General features: G+C 37.5%; 1 pseudogene; it reads left to right on the forward strand.

The window, feature by feature from the left end:
* The first annotated feature begins 4,516 nt into the window (after positions 1-4,516).
* Positions 4,517-17,029, forward strand: part of LOC121476895 — a 53,057-nt pseudogene continuing 40,544 nt past the window's right edge.

Below are 17,029 nucleotides of genomic sequence, written 5' to 3' on the forward strand. Positions count from 1 at the left end.
TAGGAAACCACAATCTTAAGTATTCTTTTAGTTGTTCATTTAAAATTTGATTTTGGGTATTTGGCTACAAATTAAATAATTCACTAATGAAATAAGTATTTAACTTAAACCATTAAAATGGATTTTTCTTTTATCAAATTTAGGTAAATACTTCCATTTTATATAAGAATGGCAGTATTGCATTTTGGATTTTGAGGAAGGTTCATATTTCCTAATTACAATCTAGGTTACAAGGCATATTTGTGACTTGTTCTCTATTACTTAAAGTGAAAAAATACATTGGAAAGTGATGGTATGTGAATTAAAAAATCAGTATTGAAAAATGATAATTATAAACAGCATATTTAATTTTGTGTGTGTGCACAGGTGTTGTGTATGTGTGCGTGAAGAAAATAATACAATAAGAAGACTATATATGATATATTGTGTTTTTATTGTGTTAGATGCCAAATTAATATCCCTATTAGATTATTTAGAATTCGGGTTCATTATTTAACATGTTTTGCTTTACATATATAACCTGAACAGACAAAGTTAATTGAAAATAGTATTTATTTTCTTTAAATTAGATATTTTGTTTAAAAAACTAAAGTTTATTTCACTTCTGTGAGTTTGTCCATTTAGTCTATATTACCACAAAATTGCCCTAACATTGATCACTTTTTTCCTACTTTTATATGTTCTTACTAAATACAGTAACCTGCATTAATCAAAATGTGCTTTTCGAGAGGATATGCACTTACGTGGCATGTTTTCCATGGAACTAAATTAAATCTGATGACATGGTCTCCCACTTCCCTGGAGTGGCCATTCCCAAATAGAGACACTGGCTGATAATTAGATGAGGTTCAAATGGGACTTAAGGGACCACATGAAGGTCAAAGGTTGGTAGATTCTTTTTTCCTTTTACTTCCAGGACTTCTGTCACCAATTATCTACTAACCACAGAAGTAACACCACTCTGTAGGAGACATTTAAAACTACTTCTTCAACTGAACTTATTTCAGAATTTTTGGTTACACCTGTTAGGATCTATAAGAAAGTGCTACTTCGGTCTTCCTTCACATTTAGCACTTGAGCAGCTCTCCTACCTGTGCGACATAGAATAGTGACGTGGGAGCTAGTCCCTGCCTGCAGAAATGACCTAAAATATCTGGTTCTATGGCAAAGGTTGAATTTTCCATTCTCTCATGCACTGTCAATTCATCATTTTTAAATCTCTTTGATCCCCTAATTGCCTCTTGAGACTATCAGTCATCTGCTCTGTTGCTTTATAATAGCTGGGAAACTTTTTTTACTCCTACTTTATTTTAATTGTTATTGACTTATTAAACATAGGAAAGAAAAATTCATTTTTTCTTGAGAAAATCATTTTATGCTAATCTATATTCAAATACATGATAAAGAAATCTCTGAAGAAAATATTGCAGTAGCTTATCTTTATAGGCACTTTTGCTTACAGGTGTGAAAGAATTGTTAATTTGTATTTGTTTGTCAATAGTAAAATTAAAACCTACTAAAATTTGTATCAGGAAATAATCTAACCGGAATTTCTAGAAGGTTTTGTATTATAAATGGCAACATTTATTTCATAGACATCAACTGACAGTTGTAATTGCAGTGTAATCCTGCAAAATTATTGATTGAAAAATAAAATAAGCTTGATACCTCTTGTTATAAATTATGAAAGAAACATAAATATATAAGGTATGAAAAAAACAGAGAATGGTAGTATAGAGAACCTGAAAAACTAAATAATTTCCACTGCGACTCCTAAGTAACTACAGCCCCTAAATACTCCTCGGCATTCTGCTGAACTCAACATTAGTAGCTAAACTACAACCATAATTTGCTGCCCCTACAACTTGCTGCATGATTTATGTTACCTAAATTCCCCAGTATTTTCTTGAGTTTTATTTTTCAGGGAAAAAATGGCTTATGATTAACCTTCCCAAATGTGTTTTATAATATTCTAAGTCTCTCAGTCCTCTCCAGGAAGTTGTCTTCACTTGTCATCTATCCATTCTCATGATGCATTGTTTTTATGAATGCTATAAATGCCAGAGCTATCAGTTTGCGGTTGTTTCCTTCCTCACACATAGGAAGCTTCAGCAAAGAGGCTAAGAGCTCACGATTCATAAGCAAAGGCCAGACTCAGGTATTAAATAGTAGTTTCATTTTGGCCAAGTTATTTGATCTCACTGAGTTTTCCTTTTTTCTCTCCTGCAAAAATTGGATCACATTTTATTCATTGATTAACAAAAATTTGTATTTTTGTTCCTATTCTTTACCACTAAGTCTTTTAGCTGTCAGGTATGTAGTAAGATTCATTCAAGCAGAGGTAAACCTTGACCATATGGGTGGTAAACAACAATGACAAGAACATGAGAGTTTTCCACATGAATCCTGCAAAAAAAAAAAAAAAAAATAGATGTGAGAACAAAAAGCCATTTTCTTTATTGACCTGAAATCATATTAAAACCAACTTCGAGGGATCCCTGGGTGGCGCAGCGGTTTGGCGCCTGCCTTTGGCCCAGGGCGCGATCCTGGAGACCCTGGATCGAATCCCACGTCGGGCTCCCAGTGCATGGAGCCTGCTTCTCCCTCTGCCTGTGTCTCTGCCTCTCTCTCTGTCTCTCTGCGACTATCATAAATAAAATAAAATAAAATTCTTAAAAAAAATAAAATAAAATAAAACCAACTTTGAGGGGGATCCCTGAGGGGCTCAGTGGTTTGGCACCTGCCTTCGGCCCAGGGCGTGATCCGGAAGTCCCGGGATCAAGTCCCACATCAGGCTCCCCACATGGAGCCTTCTTCTCCCTCTGCTTGTGTCTCTGCCTCTCTTTCTCTCTCTGTCTCTCATGAATAAATAAATAAAATCTTAAAAAAAATTTTTGAAGTCCTATCTTATAATAAGGGCAGGGGATTTAATCTAATGTATTACTTGGACCATGCTCCTTTCTCTAGGATTTCACAACTACACAGTACAACTGTGGGGATAAAAAGGCAGGTTAATTGCCATATCTTTCTCCTATCTTGGATATCTTTGATGTGTTTCCTATCCATGCTCGCAAATACCTTGAGGTTAGGATACACTGCTGCTAACAGCACCAATCTTTTCTAGAATATTTCAAACTAAACCATGAGATCATCTATCTAGAGTTGAAACCACTGCCTCAGGTGTCTGCAAGGTAGTGGCATATGGGTATTACTGTCATAGGAATACCATTCTCTATCAGACCTAGAATAAATCACCACCGATTCTCCTATTTGATCTTTTCTCTCCTCAGAGGCACTCATCTGTCTCTGCTCTCTATTTGAAAAATTCTTGAGGAATTTAAGTTTCTAGAAAACAAAATCTGAGATCCAATTTTCTATAATGGTATTTTTATTTTCTTCTCTACAATTCACACCTAACATCACTCACAATAAAAAGCACTTCTGAATGAGAGAGAGGCCACAAATGTCTGGTTGGTCTGCTTCAAATTAGAGAAAAAAATTGTAGGGACAATTAATATCTAATATAACATAGTTATCATAGTTATTAATACCTATATATGTGTATGTAGTTAATATTTAATAATACTTTAAGCAATAAAGAATTTCATTTTTAAAAGTATTTTATTTATTTATTCATGAGAGACACAGAGAGAGAGGCAGAGACACAGGCAGAGGGAGAAGTAAGCTCCCTCAGGGAGCCTGATGTGGGACTGGATTCCTGAACTCCAGGATCAGGCCCTGAGCCGAAAGCAGAGCTTAACCACTGAGTCATCCAAGCGTCCCAAGAATGTCATTAAAATAGAGAGTAACATGATGTTTTGGGAAGAGCTGTGTTATTGTATGGAATGAACACAGAAATAATCCCTGAGGATATGGCATTTACAGTAAAAGCTGAAGTTTTTTTATTTTTATTTTTAATTTTTTTAATAGTATGTGAAAGGCTGAGGAGAGAATAACTCCAAGCCTTGGAACCTCCATGGTGAAATTCTCTGAGCTGAGAAAGAATTGAAAATGATAAGTGTGATGACTGTACATTGAACAAAAGGAAAGTATGGTTGAAAAGGCCACCGTAAAGGCCATAAATAGGGCACAGGTCATACAAGATGTTATAGAATATGTAAACATAATTTTGATTCTAAATGCTAAGAGAAGATAATGATATGTTTAAGTGGACAAGTCATATTATTTTATTTTAATTTTAAAAAGATCACTTTGGCAGCCACAGAGAGAGATATTTGAAATAAATAAGAGAGGAATCTGGAAGACGTGTTAGGAAGTTCCTGCAAGTGTCCTGGCCAAAGATGAGTGTGCTGGGGAGAAAAGATGAGAGATCATATTTGCAGTGGACTTTTTGGACAAAAGTGACCACTTAAGTTACCACTTAAGAAACAATCAGTATAGGTCACCCTCTCCTGGTGGGGCCCAGCTTTTGTGTGAGGAGGCAGTGATGATACTCAGGCCCAAGGAGCCCAATGAACCATGCTGATAAGGGGGCAACTTCATAGCAGCTGATAAGATGGGCATGAGGATATCAAACTACAAAGCAGCAACCACCCCCAACAGCTGGCTGAAGGAACTCAGTAAATGCCACCCCTGGGAGACCATATGTGATGTCACCATTGTGGTGGGGAGCCTTTCCTGCCTGGCCCATAAAGCTGTACTAGCTTGTATGGATATTTCAGAAACTTTTTTCTGTATATTGGGCTTGATGCTGCCAGGACCCATGTGGTAGACTTTATCACCTCTGCCAACTTTGAGAAGATTCTGAGCTTTGTCTACACATCAGTTCTTGACAGATCTGATCAATGTTGGGGTCATCAATGAGGTAACTAGGAGAGAATTACTTGTAGTTTGAAGACCCTACTGAGGAGACAGGCATAGCTGAGGAGATGAATAAGTTGAGTGATGCCAGTGGAGATGAGCTGACTTTTGGAGAGAATGATAACCAAGAGAATAAGGCCATGTCCTGGCAGGTGTGCAAGAAAATTCTAGAGCACAGCATTCATTTGATCTGACAGCATGTTCAGGACCACAAGCACCTGCTGACAGGCAACTGCAAATTCTGGGAGACCCACTTCTAGGACCAAAACTCCCAGGTGACCCATGTTCTATCCCACATTGGTATTTTCCTCTTCTCTTGTGGCATGTGTGAAACTTAAGTTCATCACCAGGTGGCAGCTGACCCTCCACCAAAGGGGTGGAACATTTGAGAACAATATCCCTGTTCAACCCAATGATCCCCTGACTGGGAATCTGGGTTGGTTTACAGGTGCACCCTCCACAGAGTTGAAATGTGTCATCTGTGGGAAGGCACAGGCCAAAGGTTTCCACATGGTCCAAGGCCACATCCTTGACCATCTAAACTTGGAAAGCACCAGGTCTGCTGTATCTGTAACCACTACCAGCTAAACATCTACAGCTCCATATGGTACATGCTCTTCCACCCCGACATTTCAGTCCTCTCCTGCTCTGTCTGTGTGAACGGCTCTGGGGACTAGCATCTCCTAGAGAAGCACATAGCTATGCACCAAAGCCTGGTAGATGCCCTCTCCTCCTGCCACTTGTGCAGCCAGAGCTTCAAGTCAGAGGCTGCCTATCGCTCCCATGTCAGCAGCACAAATAAACAGTGGCCTTGAGGCAGGGTCTGATTTGGGGCTTTAGCACCCAGCAGTCCAGAAGTGGAAGCTTCCAATGAAGGAGTTCCTGAGCCAGGAGCTGGCTCAGCAGAGCTAGCCTGGGAACAGTGAGTACAGCTGCAAGGTTTGAGGCAAAAGGTTTGCACAACAAATGAGTTCAACTACCTCTGGCAGTTCTGCAGGCAAGAAGCTGTACCAATGTAAGTTGTTCTTCCGAGGTCATTCAACCATCAAGTGCTACCTGAAGACACACACACTCGGGGGCACTCATCTACAGCTGCACTGTCTGAGGCCCCTACAACTCCACCCTTAACCTCGTGAGCAAACACCGGTAAGCAGACCTTATACCATATCCATTGCAAAGAGGCAGAACAGAGCCTGGCCCTGGCTGAGGCAGGGGAGCTCCCAGGTGTCAGGCAGGCTGTTGATTTTCTGGTGGCTGTTGTCCCCTCTTTAGCCAAAGTTTTCATGTAGCATTGGGAGAAATTCTGTTCTGTCTTGTGTTGAAGGAAAAAGAAGATGAAGATAGAAGATGATGAAGAAAAGAAGAAGAAGAAGAAGAAGAAGAAGAAGAAGAAGAAGAAGAAGAAGAAGAAGAAGAAGAAGAAGAAGAAGAAGAAGAAGAAGAAGAAGAAGAAGAAGAAGAAATAGCACATGAGCTGTTACTGTTCTTGAGAAGCAGCAGCCCTAACATGTTTGCCTCCTTACCTGTTCTTGCCTGTGAAGGACTGCATTTTTTTATTCTTTCAAGGCTAGCTTGGGGATCTTGTCAGGCAATTGGTGTCAACTAGATCACTGTCCCCAACCTCTCAAGTTTTAGTTTACTGATAGGTTTTTTGCTGCTAAGAATTTAACCAACATCCTCACTGAAAAAGGAGGTGGGGAGAGGCTTCCACACTGGGAAGTATTGTCAGATTTCCAGCTGGGACACCAGCTATGAGGGAGATTTGGAGGAATGTGGTCATTCAGAAAAGACTAGTCAGCAGGACAGCTCCCATCAGGTCCCAGGTCCAGCCCTCGGCTGGGAAAACATAGATGGCTGAAGGTGCCTGCTTGTTCCAAGATTCTGATCTGCTGATTGTACAGTAAAATATTCTGGCAGCTAGATCCAAACTGGGGTCAGAAAGCTTCAGGATGAATCTGTGCTAGCCAGAAGAGGCATCCTGCAGTGCCAACTGAAGTGGCAGCTTGGATTCGACAGGAAGAGAAGTTTCTCTTTTCTTCTCAATTCCAAAGAAACATGATTTTATGAAGTGATTGCCAGGCTGTCAGGCCTTCCCTGTAGGGTAAAGAGGAGAGGGAGTCACTTTGATATAGTCACATGTCATCTGGCTCACTCCCTTGACTTTGAGTGCCCTGGTGGAGAGGTAGGCATGTCTCTGACAACAGCAGCCTTGCCTTAATTTACATCCAGTTGCCCACCTAGAAGTGTGTTTGGTCTGTAGTGTAGACGAGAAGACCCCATGAGGTGGTAGAGCAATGCACTGTGTGGCCCTCATGATTAAAGAGTCCCAGGGAACTGGTGGAGTGTAGAGGTATGCATTCTGTTTGTCCTGGTCAGAAAACCTGTTTATTTTGTGCTAACCCGGCAGGAGCTTTGGCAATTCACCTTTGACCTGCTGGAATTTATCCTGATCTGGTATTGCATCCCCACCAGAAAGTGCTATTGGACAGCAGCTGGCTCAGGCCCTCCCTAGATGGCTGAGGAAAGGGTCTATCCAGTCTTGGGGGCTGGTTGTCTCTGCTCTTCATTGACTTTTGAGAGAGTCTTGCCCAAAGAAGACTGGAAGGAGAGGGTCCTCAGATCCTACATATTCACAGGGCGGCACCTCAGTAGCATTACCTCACTTGCTTGCCTGAGCTCTGGGAATCCCTAGCCTTGAGCTTGTCGCTGCCCTTGGTGGGACTCAGTAGGATCCCAGGCCTGTTTCACAAGCAAGTGGTTTTAATGAACTCACAAAGCCTTTTTGTGAATTAATATTTATTTTTATTTTTGTATACATATCACCCAGCATCTCTTTTAAATAAGTGACTTCAGGAAAATGAGTTTCTCCCCAGCAAGTAGTCATATTCTAGGGGACAAGTCTGACCAGAGATTTGGGAAGCAGTGGCCAAACTAGGGGAGAAAGTGTTAAGTCTTTAACCAAGCAAATTTTTTATTTTCTCTCCACATAGCCTCTTGCAGGATAAACCCAGAGGACCATTAGATAATGCCTATGAGTTCTAGAAAGTCAGGGCTTGCTGAATTCCTGACCTTTCGTCATCCTTCCTTCCTGTGATTGACTAGACTGGGGACTGGGTTGAGAGAATCAAGTCACATGAAAGACATTTTTGCACATTTTCACATCTTTCCTAAACTGGGAAAGCTCTACTAAGACATACAGGCAAACCAAATCTCTGTCCCTGTTAGACCTGCTTCCTCTCCCCCTAGCCTGCAACTGATAAAACCTCCGAGTTGAAGTCCATGGCTTTCTGGTGGGGTGAGACTTACCTGACAGGATTTGTGCAAGTGGCCACTTTCCACATCTACATTCACCTTGTTATAGGTTCCATCAGGACAGTCTTGTCAGGAAAGCAGTGCTGAGACTTGTTATCCCTGACTGCCTTTTCCCCTTTATCGTGCTGACCAGTGGAGAATAGAGAAGGAAAATGTGTAAAAGACGACAGTCACATACCTGCTGCTCCCTCCCAGATGTTAGCAACGACCGATTTTTGAATAGTCAGGTTTGAGAGAGGTAGTCCCCACTGGAACACCGCCTGGCAGCTGAGAATAGATAGATCGATGTACTAGAGAACATTTTTCCCTTAACAGAGAGCATCATGGATGCTGGATTGTCTCTACGCTTAACCCGAGACTGTGAATTTTCTCTTCCTGCCAGTAAACCAAAAATCAGACCCTTGAAATTTTGCCCCTGAAACACTAAACAAAAACAGCAAAACTGTGCGCCTTGATCCTCCTGAGGCCAGGTGGTTGATCAGGATGGTCCAGGTGGTCGCTATCAGATATGTAGCAGGATTTGCAGCTCACAAGGTTCATTGGCTAAACCCCGTTTCTCTGCATGTCCCCATATTCACACTTGACCCCTCCCTCTGTTTGGAGTCATGTTTCTGCCTCTGCCTCCAGATCACCTTTCTCTGAATTGTTTCACTTGAAACACTGTATTGTGGCAAAGGGCACTTTGGGAAAACTGGTGGAAAGTATTCAATTTTGTGTTTTATTTTGTTCTGTTCTGTTTTGTTTCAACCTTTCCTTTATTTAATTTTGTGGCCCCCTCTTCCCGGGAGCCTGGTCCAATACTGTCTTCCTGCTATATTTATTCCAAGGTGCTCTTTGATCCTGGAATGTCTTCTTTATTTCCCTTCCTTCCACTTTCTTGTTCTGTACTCAGAACCAACTATGTAATGTACGGAGCCCTTTGTTTAAAAATGAAGAATTTCAAGAAAGCAACTGTAGAGCATGAGACCATTCCTAATCTGTTCCTGAAGGGAAAAAGATAATATTTACATGGAACATTGGGACAAGCAGCAGAGGTTGCTTATGGCGAGAAGAGGGGATCTGTGTCCTGCTTCTCCTGTCACTGACCAAACAGCTCACTGATGCCACCCTGCCACCAGAAATCTCTGCTATATCCTACTATTTGGTTCTAAATTTTAAGACTCCATGCAGTGTCTATAGTTTACAGCTAGTTGGAAAGAAAGAAGGTAGGGATGGGGCCCAGGTGACACCTAAGAACAAGGAAATTGGTTAAAATTTCTTTTGACTTTCTTCTCTTCTGATTTATCAGTGGCCTTTCATCTCCAAAAAGCCTGTGGGCTTCAATACCTGTCCCCAGTCAGGTTTTGCTACTGATCATTTTCTTCTACTTCTGGTCTCCGGCTGTGCCCTATTCCTTAGACTCCTCAACTTTGGAAGTACATTTAAATCACTTTATAGATGAACACTGATTTTGTTGGCATGGGAGGCTATGTGGAGGAAGCTGTGCCCATCCGGGAATCCCCACACATCCTTATCCCTAAATTCTGCATTGATTAAGTCAGGAATTGCAGGGCACACAGCAATTGTTTCATTGTGATCATTCATCACAAATTTAACATCAGAATGAAAATGAAACTATTTTGATTTCAATGCTTTTTTAACACTCTTTCTTCCCCATCCCTCCTCCCCATCTTGTCCACCCTCCCCTCCCATCTCTCCTAGCTAAAGTTTCTTGCAAAAACCAAGAGTTGGTAATGTCCAACTCCTTCCATTACATTAAAAAGCACTGACTACCTAATATTTAAGTGTTTACTATCTATTGCTGTAGGGTTTTGTATATTTTATAAATGTTCCCCCAAATAACAGATGTCTAAAATTGTTGTACAAAATAATCAATGTAATTTCTACCAACATCATGATGATTATTACTAGAGAATATTTTATTATCAGAATTAGAAGCTACTGAATCTTACATAGAAAAGAAGGAATTATTAATATGGTCAGGAGGTTATGTAAACATCCTTTGATTGTCATTCTCTGGATTTTGTGCTATTGGTCAACTTTTTACAATTTGTAAACTGTTTTTTTTTTTTTTTACATATATATTCATCATTGTGTTTAATTTAATCTAACACTGTAACAACATGTATTACAGAAATTTTCCATAACTAAAATCTTCATGTCCTTTAAGACACAAATCAGCAATCCTGTATGTCATTTGCAATTTGGAGTCTACATTACATGAAAGCAACAAGAATAAAGAATTTTTGTTTCAATTGAAATTCTATTATTCTTAAGAAGATGGCTTGAAATAACCACATTATCAACTAATAACTTGAAATACACTAGTAATGTTCTGAAAATATGAGAGAATATATTCAAGGATTATGATATTTATTTCAAAAGGATTACTATGTAGCAAATATAAGCATATTTCTATGTTTATATTTTGTGTAAATGTATAACAAAATTTGGGATATAATTAGCATATAAGAGATTCCTTATGCTAATCAAAGACTAAAAAACCTGTGGAATAAATAATTAATGCTTTATGAGGAGTATATAAACATTTGCATTATAACTTGATGAGTTATTTCCCAGATCAGAGCATTAGCATCAAGGAAAAAATGAAGATTATCATGACTTGCCTTCTATAACCTAAAAAACTGAAAGAACACTTGTCTAATTTAGAGGTACTGAAAACAACTTTATTTTTCAAATTTTGATAAAATGTTGGTACTGGACTAAGTCATGAATGAATATTGTAAAAACCAAACCAACCACTACAAAAGTATAAAAACTGATATGTTCAAAACACTATAAATAATACAAGACTGAATCCTAAAAGAATATTCAAGAAACCTTCAGTAAGGCAAGAAAAGAGAAACAGAGAAACAAGGAACCCCAGAAAAATTTTTAAACACATAAAATAGCAGACCTAAGTGTCACCAATCAACAATTATCTTAAATATAATTGATCTAGGTATGCCAATCAGAAAACAGAGATTGGCAGTTGGGTAAGAAAAAAATACAACCACATTATATACTGCTTTCACCACTCTGGTTAAGTTAATTCCTAAATATTTTATTTTTTTCGATGCTATCATAAATGGAAATGTTTTCTTTATTTTTTTCTTACCTTGTTCATGGTTAGTGTATAAAAAATTAAACTGATTTTGTGTGTTCGCTCTGTATCCTCCTACTGTGCTGAATTTGTTTATTAATTCTAACAATTACTTTGTGGAACTTTTAAGGTTTTTCACATACAAAATCATCTCACTTGTGAACAGAGGTAATTTTCTTTCTTCCTTTCTCATTTGGATGGAACAGGTAAGTTAAGTCTGCACCACATGATAAAATGGGTGGGACTTCCCTTCCAATAATTTGAAATTTTATTTTGGTGACATTGGAGAAAGCACAAAGATTTATGTTTAAATAATTGATTATAGGGTTGCCTTTATTTTTAGATAATTTCAGGTAATTCTGTAGGCAATTTCGGATGTAATACAAAAGCAGAGGTATTGTAGAGTATTTTCTAACAATACTAATGTATTATTCCAGGCAGGAAATTATAAGCAACCAAGACAAGACAGCAGCATGAAAATAAAGAAAAATTATTTCTTGGGAAAATTAAAGATACTTTTATATTAAAAGTTTTATTATTTTATCTACAAATGATAATGTTAATGGTGCACTCATTGAGAAATGAGTAAGTCAGTCAATTCATACATACATTATGCTGTGGAGACCTACATGGAAAGAAATATTGAGATCAAGGCTTCCAAAATAAAACGGACCATGATTTCTATTACAGTGGTGCATTTGAAAAATTGTTAATAACAATATTATGAAGTCAGAGTGACACTAAAAATCTCTCTTACAGGAGTTATAAAACCAACAGACACCATTGCTCTCTGCTTTATTGCTCAGCATAATAAGCTGCAGGATAGAAGTCTACGTGCTGTCACCCTGTAGGTTACCTGACACAAGGCAAGCCAGCCTTTGTGCTCTGGGATTTCCTCTACTCACACAGCAATGTCTAGACACGACATATTGTAGGTATGTTTTTAAATCCTGAATTCACTTTCCCTATCTCAGATTATTGAGTTAAAAAAAAAAAAGGAGCCAGACCCTGTAAAATACTAGTACTTTTTCCTTGCTCATGCTTCAAAAGATATAAAAAAAAATTACAAAATGAATGCAGGAGAGTCTATAGGACACCACAGATAGAAAAAGTTCTATATGACCATCAGTGAAAAGCAGTATCAACCTATTGAAAATGAATGGGACTTAATTCCATAGAGACAAGCCTGACAAATGCAGTGAAAGAGACTCAAGGAGAAATAAATATCAGAGAAGATTGACCTGTCTCACTGAGTCATGATCAGACTGTTCGACAGCCTTGTATAACAGTGAGTGGATCCTTCTTCATTTTTAATATTCAGACCTCGACCAGCTTCAAAAACCCATGTGTATATTGGTGCAATTACAAACATAATGAAAATTCAAGAGCGTCCTATTAACCATCTTATTTTAAACCACCACATTTAAGTTTGCCAAAGAAGTAGAAAGAAATTTTAATGAAGTATTAAAGTATTAATAGTAATACTTGCCCTGAATTCACAAAATACTGGCAAATATTTAGAGTTACTGATACAAATAAGTAGGAAGCATATCGTAAACACTCAAGACCACATTTGCAACATGAAATTCACAAGACATTGCTAAGCAGAATGTCTCATTCTTGATATCCATCCAATATGTGTATCATGTCTTGAATGCTTAAAGTTTTAAAGCTTTAGTTTTCATGTTAATGAAAGGGAAGGAAAATATTGGCAAGTTACTCTCTAATCAACCTAAAAAGCATACTTTAAAAACTTCTAAATTATGTGTAAAACTTAGAGACAAAATGATTTGATTTGTACTAATTAATAATTTTTTCTCATTTTGTCAGTAGAGTGGCTAATTTAAGTACCCTGATTACACACCACCACTGATCTATCTTGTGATTTCAAACCCTTTTATGAATTTTTAAAACCCACAATACTATTTAATTTCAAATTATCAGCTAATTAAAATGCTATTTTTCTCTTGATGTTAGTTACTTAGGGCTGGCGTAGCAGATTATTAAAAATTTGGCACTTAAAATAATAGCTATTTGTTTTCTCACAATCCAGAGGCCAAAAGACTCGAACCAAAGTTTGGCTAACCCCACACTGCTCCAGAGACTTTAGAAGAAGAGAAGTACTTTGTTGACTCTCTTAGTTTCTGGAGTCAGTATCCCTTGTTTGGTGACTGCATTTCTGCAGCCTCTGCCATTCCCCTCATGTTGCCTTCTCTTCTTTCTGTAGCAGTCTCATTTCTCTGTCTCGCTCCCCTAATGATATTTGTCAGTGGATTTAGGGTCCACCTAGATAGTTCAGAATGAGCTTCCTTCTCTCAAAATCCTTAATTTAATCCCATATTTTACCACATAAAGCAACATTCACAGATCTCAAGGGATATGAAATCCGTCTTTTGGGGGATACAATTTAATCTGTTACATTTTGTCATTTCAATTACAAATAAGGTTCAATTAATTTATGTTCTCTCAGGACATAGTTTTTAGCTATAATTTGTGATTAAAAATAAGTTTGTCAAAAATGAAGATAGGATGATTTAGCTAACAATGGAACAAAGATATACGATCTGAACATAGTGGTTTTAAACTTTACCCTTTGATAGTTGTCAAAAAAATCATTTTCTATGACCTGTGTCATGACCTAGCGTTATTTGCTTTCAAAACATTTGTGTTATCAATTTATGTTTTAAATAATATAGTGCAGGTAAAAGTTTTTAAAACAACCAGGTACATTTGGTGATAGGCTAAACCTAACTTTTAACTTTAAAGGAATTTTCATTTAAAAAGTTATAAAACAATTGAACATATTATTCAGAGAGTTTTCATAACTATTTTACTGAATTTAAATAAAGTTCCAGTTTTGAATGTTTAACAATAACTTGCTTGAGGGACGCCTGGGTAGCTCAGCGGTTGAGAATCTGCCTTCTGCCCACGGTGTGATCCTGGGGTCCGGGGATCCAGTCCCACATCGGGCTCCCTGCATGGAGCCTGCTTCTTCTCCCTCTGCTTATGTCCCTGTTTCTCTCTGTGTTTTTCATGAATAAATAAACAAAATCTTAAAAAAAAAACACAATAACTTGCTTGATGTGACTATAATTTCTTAATTTTCATTCATTAATACGTTATCTAATTGTAAACAAAATTTTGTGAAAACTCTATGACTAAAATATTTCTCTTTTGTCAAATGTGATACTTCAGGTTGCTTGCTTTACAAGTACAAAATCTCTTTCTGATTATATTATTATTAGATACTCTTCCCTAAACATTATTAAATACATATGCCTATTTTTTCTCAATACACTTAATAATTTAAGTATCTGGTCACCATTAATTTACTCTCATTAGACTTTATATTTTAAAATTAAATAACAAATGAGTACACAAGGGACACCTGGGTGCCTCAGCATTTGGGCACTCGCCTTCGGCTCAGGTCATGATCTGGGATCCAGGATCGAATCCCACATCGAGCTCCCTGTAAGGAGCCTGCTTCTCTGCCTGTGTCTCTGCCTGTCTCTCTCTCTCTCTCTCTCTCAGTCTGTGTCTCTCATGAATAAATAAATAAATCTTTAAAAAAATGAGTATACAAAACTAATGTTTTTCATCCCATTTGTTTACTTCATGTGTGATGAATTATTTTATATTGAAAGCATAGTTGTGGTTTATAGGTTATTAATAAATTATTCTCACCAATGCTAAGAAAGTCTACGGTAACTGCATATAGCCATTAACATTTTCACACCTACATTTAAGTTTGGAACAATGGTTACTTTGAAAAATACAAAACCATTTCTTTGAAGAAAACGAGAAAATCTTCAGAGAGGATATAAACTGTTGTAGACATCTGAATAGGAATTGTATTTGAATTATATACATATAAATATATATATAGATATATTTATACAATATACGTTTCTTTTTCTACTTCTACTTCTACAGAAATTAATGTTTAGAAAGGAGGAAGACTATGTCAAGAAATGAGAATACAACTTATTTTGGATTGCTGCATTGAAACATTGTATTATAAATAGTTCATAATCTTGAACAGACACAGATACCACCACTGTCTACAAGTGCTTAATAATTGGATCCTGAACAGGACAGAAAGAAAATTGTTGAAAACCCCAAAACAGTAAAAAGTAAAACCAGTTTAGGGGCCCCTGGGTGTCTGGCTCTTGATTTTGGCTCAAGTCATGGTCTCAGGGAGAGGGTGGGATCGAGCCCCATGAGGGGCTCTGCACTCTGTGGGGTCTGCTTGAGATTCTCTATCTCCTCTCCTTCTGCCCCTCCCACTGCTCACATGCTCTCCTTCTCAGTCTCTCAAATAAGTAAATAAATCTAAAAAAAAAAAAAAACTTTAAAAAAGTAAAAAGTACAAATGAGAATTTTTTATATGTTTAATGAATGATACACTTTTGTGTTTTTGCTATTGTTTTTGAAATACACTTAGTGTCATCCCTCCATGGGTTCAATTAATCTTTTAGAATGGCTACAGAAATCACTTACATTTACCAGTTTATTAAAGGATAGGATAAAGGATACAGATGAACAGCAAGATGAAGAGAGATCTAGAAGGATGCTAAATGGACCCTCTGGATTCCTTACATTAGTACGATATTTCTATATGGGTGAAATCACATGAAAATGTAAAAGAACTGTTTGAAATATCAAAATACCACATTTATTTATTTCAAGATTTTATTTAAATTCCATTTAGTTGATGCCTGGGTGGCTCATTGATTGAGTGTCTGCCTTTGGCTCAGGGCGTGATCTCGGGTCCGGGGATCAAGTGCCACATCAGGTTCCCTGGGAGGAGCCTGCTTCTCTCTCTAGTTAATATACAGTTTAATACTAGTTTCAGGAATAGAATGTAGCGATTCATCAGTTATATATAAAACCCAGTCTTATCACAAGTGTCCTCTCTGTGATGGGCCACCCATTGAACTGGTCTCCCTGCCGACCTTCCCTCCAGCAACCCTCAGTTTGTCCTATATAATTAAAAGTTTTTTTTTTTTATGGTTTTCCTCTCTCTTTTCCCTCCTGTGCTCATCTGCTTTGTTTCTTAAATTCCACATATGAGTGAAATCATACAGTATTTTCCGTTCTCTGAACTGACTTATTTCACTAAGTATAATATTTTTCTAGCTCCATCCATGTCATTGCAAATGGCAAGATTTTCTTTCTTTCTTTTCTTTTTTTTTCTAATATTCATATATATATATATATATATATATATATATATGTCACCTATTCTTTATTCACTCATCAGTTGATGGACATTTGGCCTTTTTCCATAATTTGGCTATTGTTGATAACACTGCTATAAACCTCAGCATGCATATGTCCCTTCAAATAAGTATTTTTGTGTTCTTTGGGTAAATACTTATTAGTGCAATTGTAGGATCAGAGGGTAGTTCTATTTTTAACTTTTTGAGGAACCTCCATTCTGTTTTCCAGAGTGACTGCACCAGTTTGCATTCCCACCAACAGTGCAAGAGGTGCACTTTCTTCATATCCTCGCCAACATCTGTTGTTTCCTGGGTTGTTCATTTTAGCCGTTCTGACAGTTGTGAGGAGGGTATCTCACTGTAGTTTTGATTTGTATTTCTCTAATGATGAATGATGTTGAATATCCTTTCATATGTCTCTTAGCCATCTGAAAGTCTTCTTTGGAAAAAGGTCTATTCATGACTTCTGTCCATTTCTTAATTGAGTTACTTGTTTTTGGAGTGTTGAGTTTGATAAGTTCTTTATAGATTTTGGATAGAAACCCTTTATCAGATATGTCATTTGCAAACA

The sequence above is a fragment of the Vulpes lagopus genome, chromosome 16 (assembly GCF_018345385.1).
Source record: "Vulpes lagopus strain Blue_001 chromosome 16, ASM1834538v1, whole genome shotgun sequence".
NCBI classification, from domain to species: Eukaryota; Metazoa; Chordata; class Mammalia; order Carnivora; family Canidae; genus Vulpes; species Vulpes lagopus.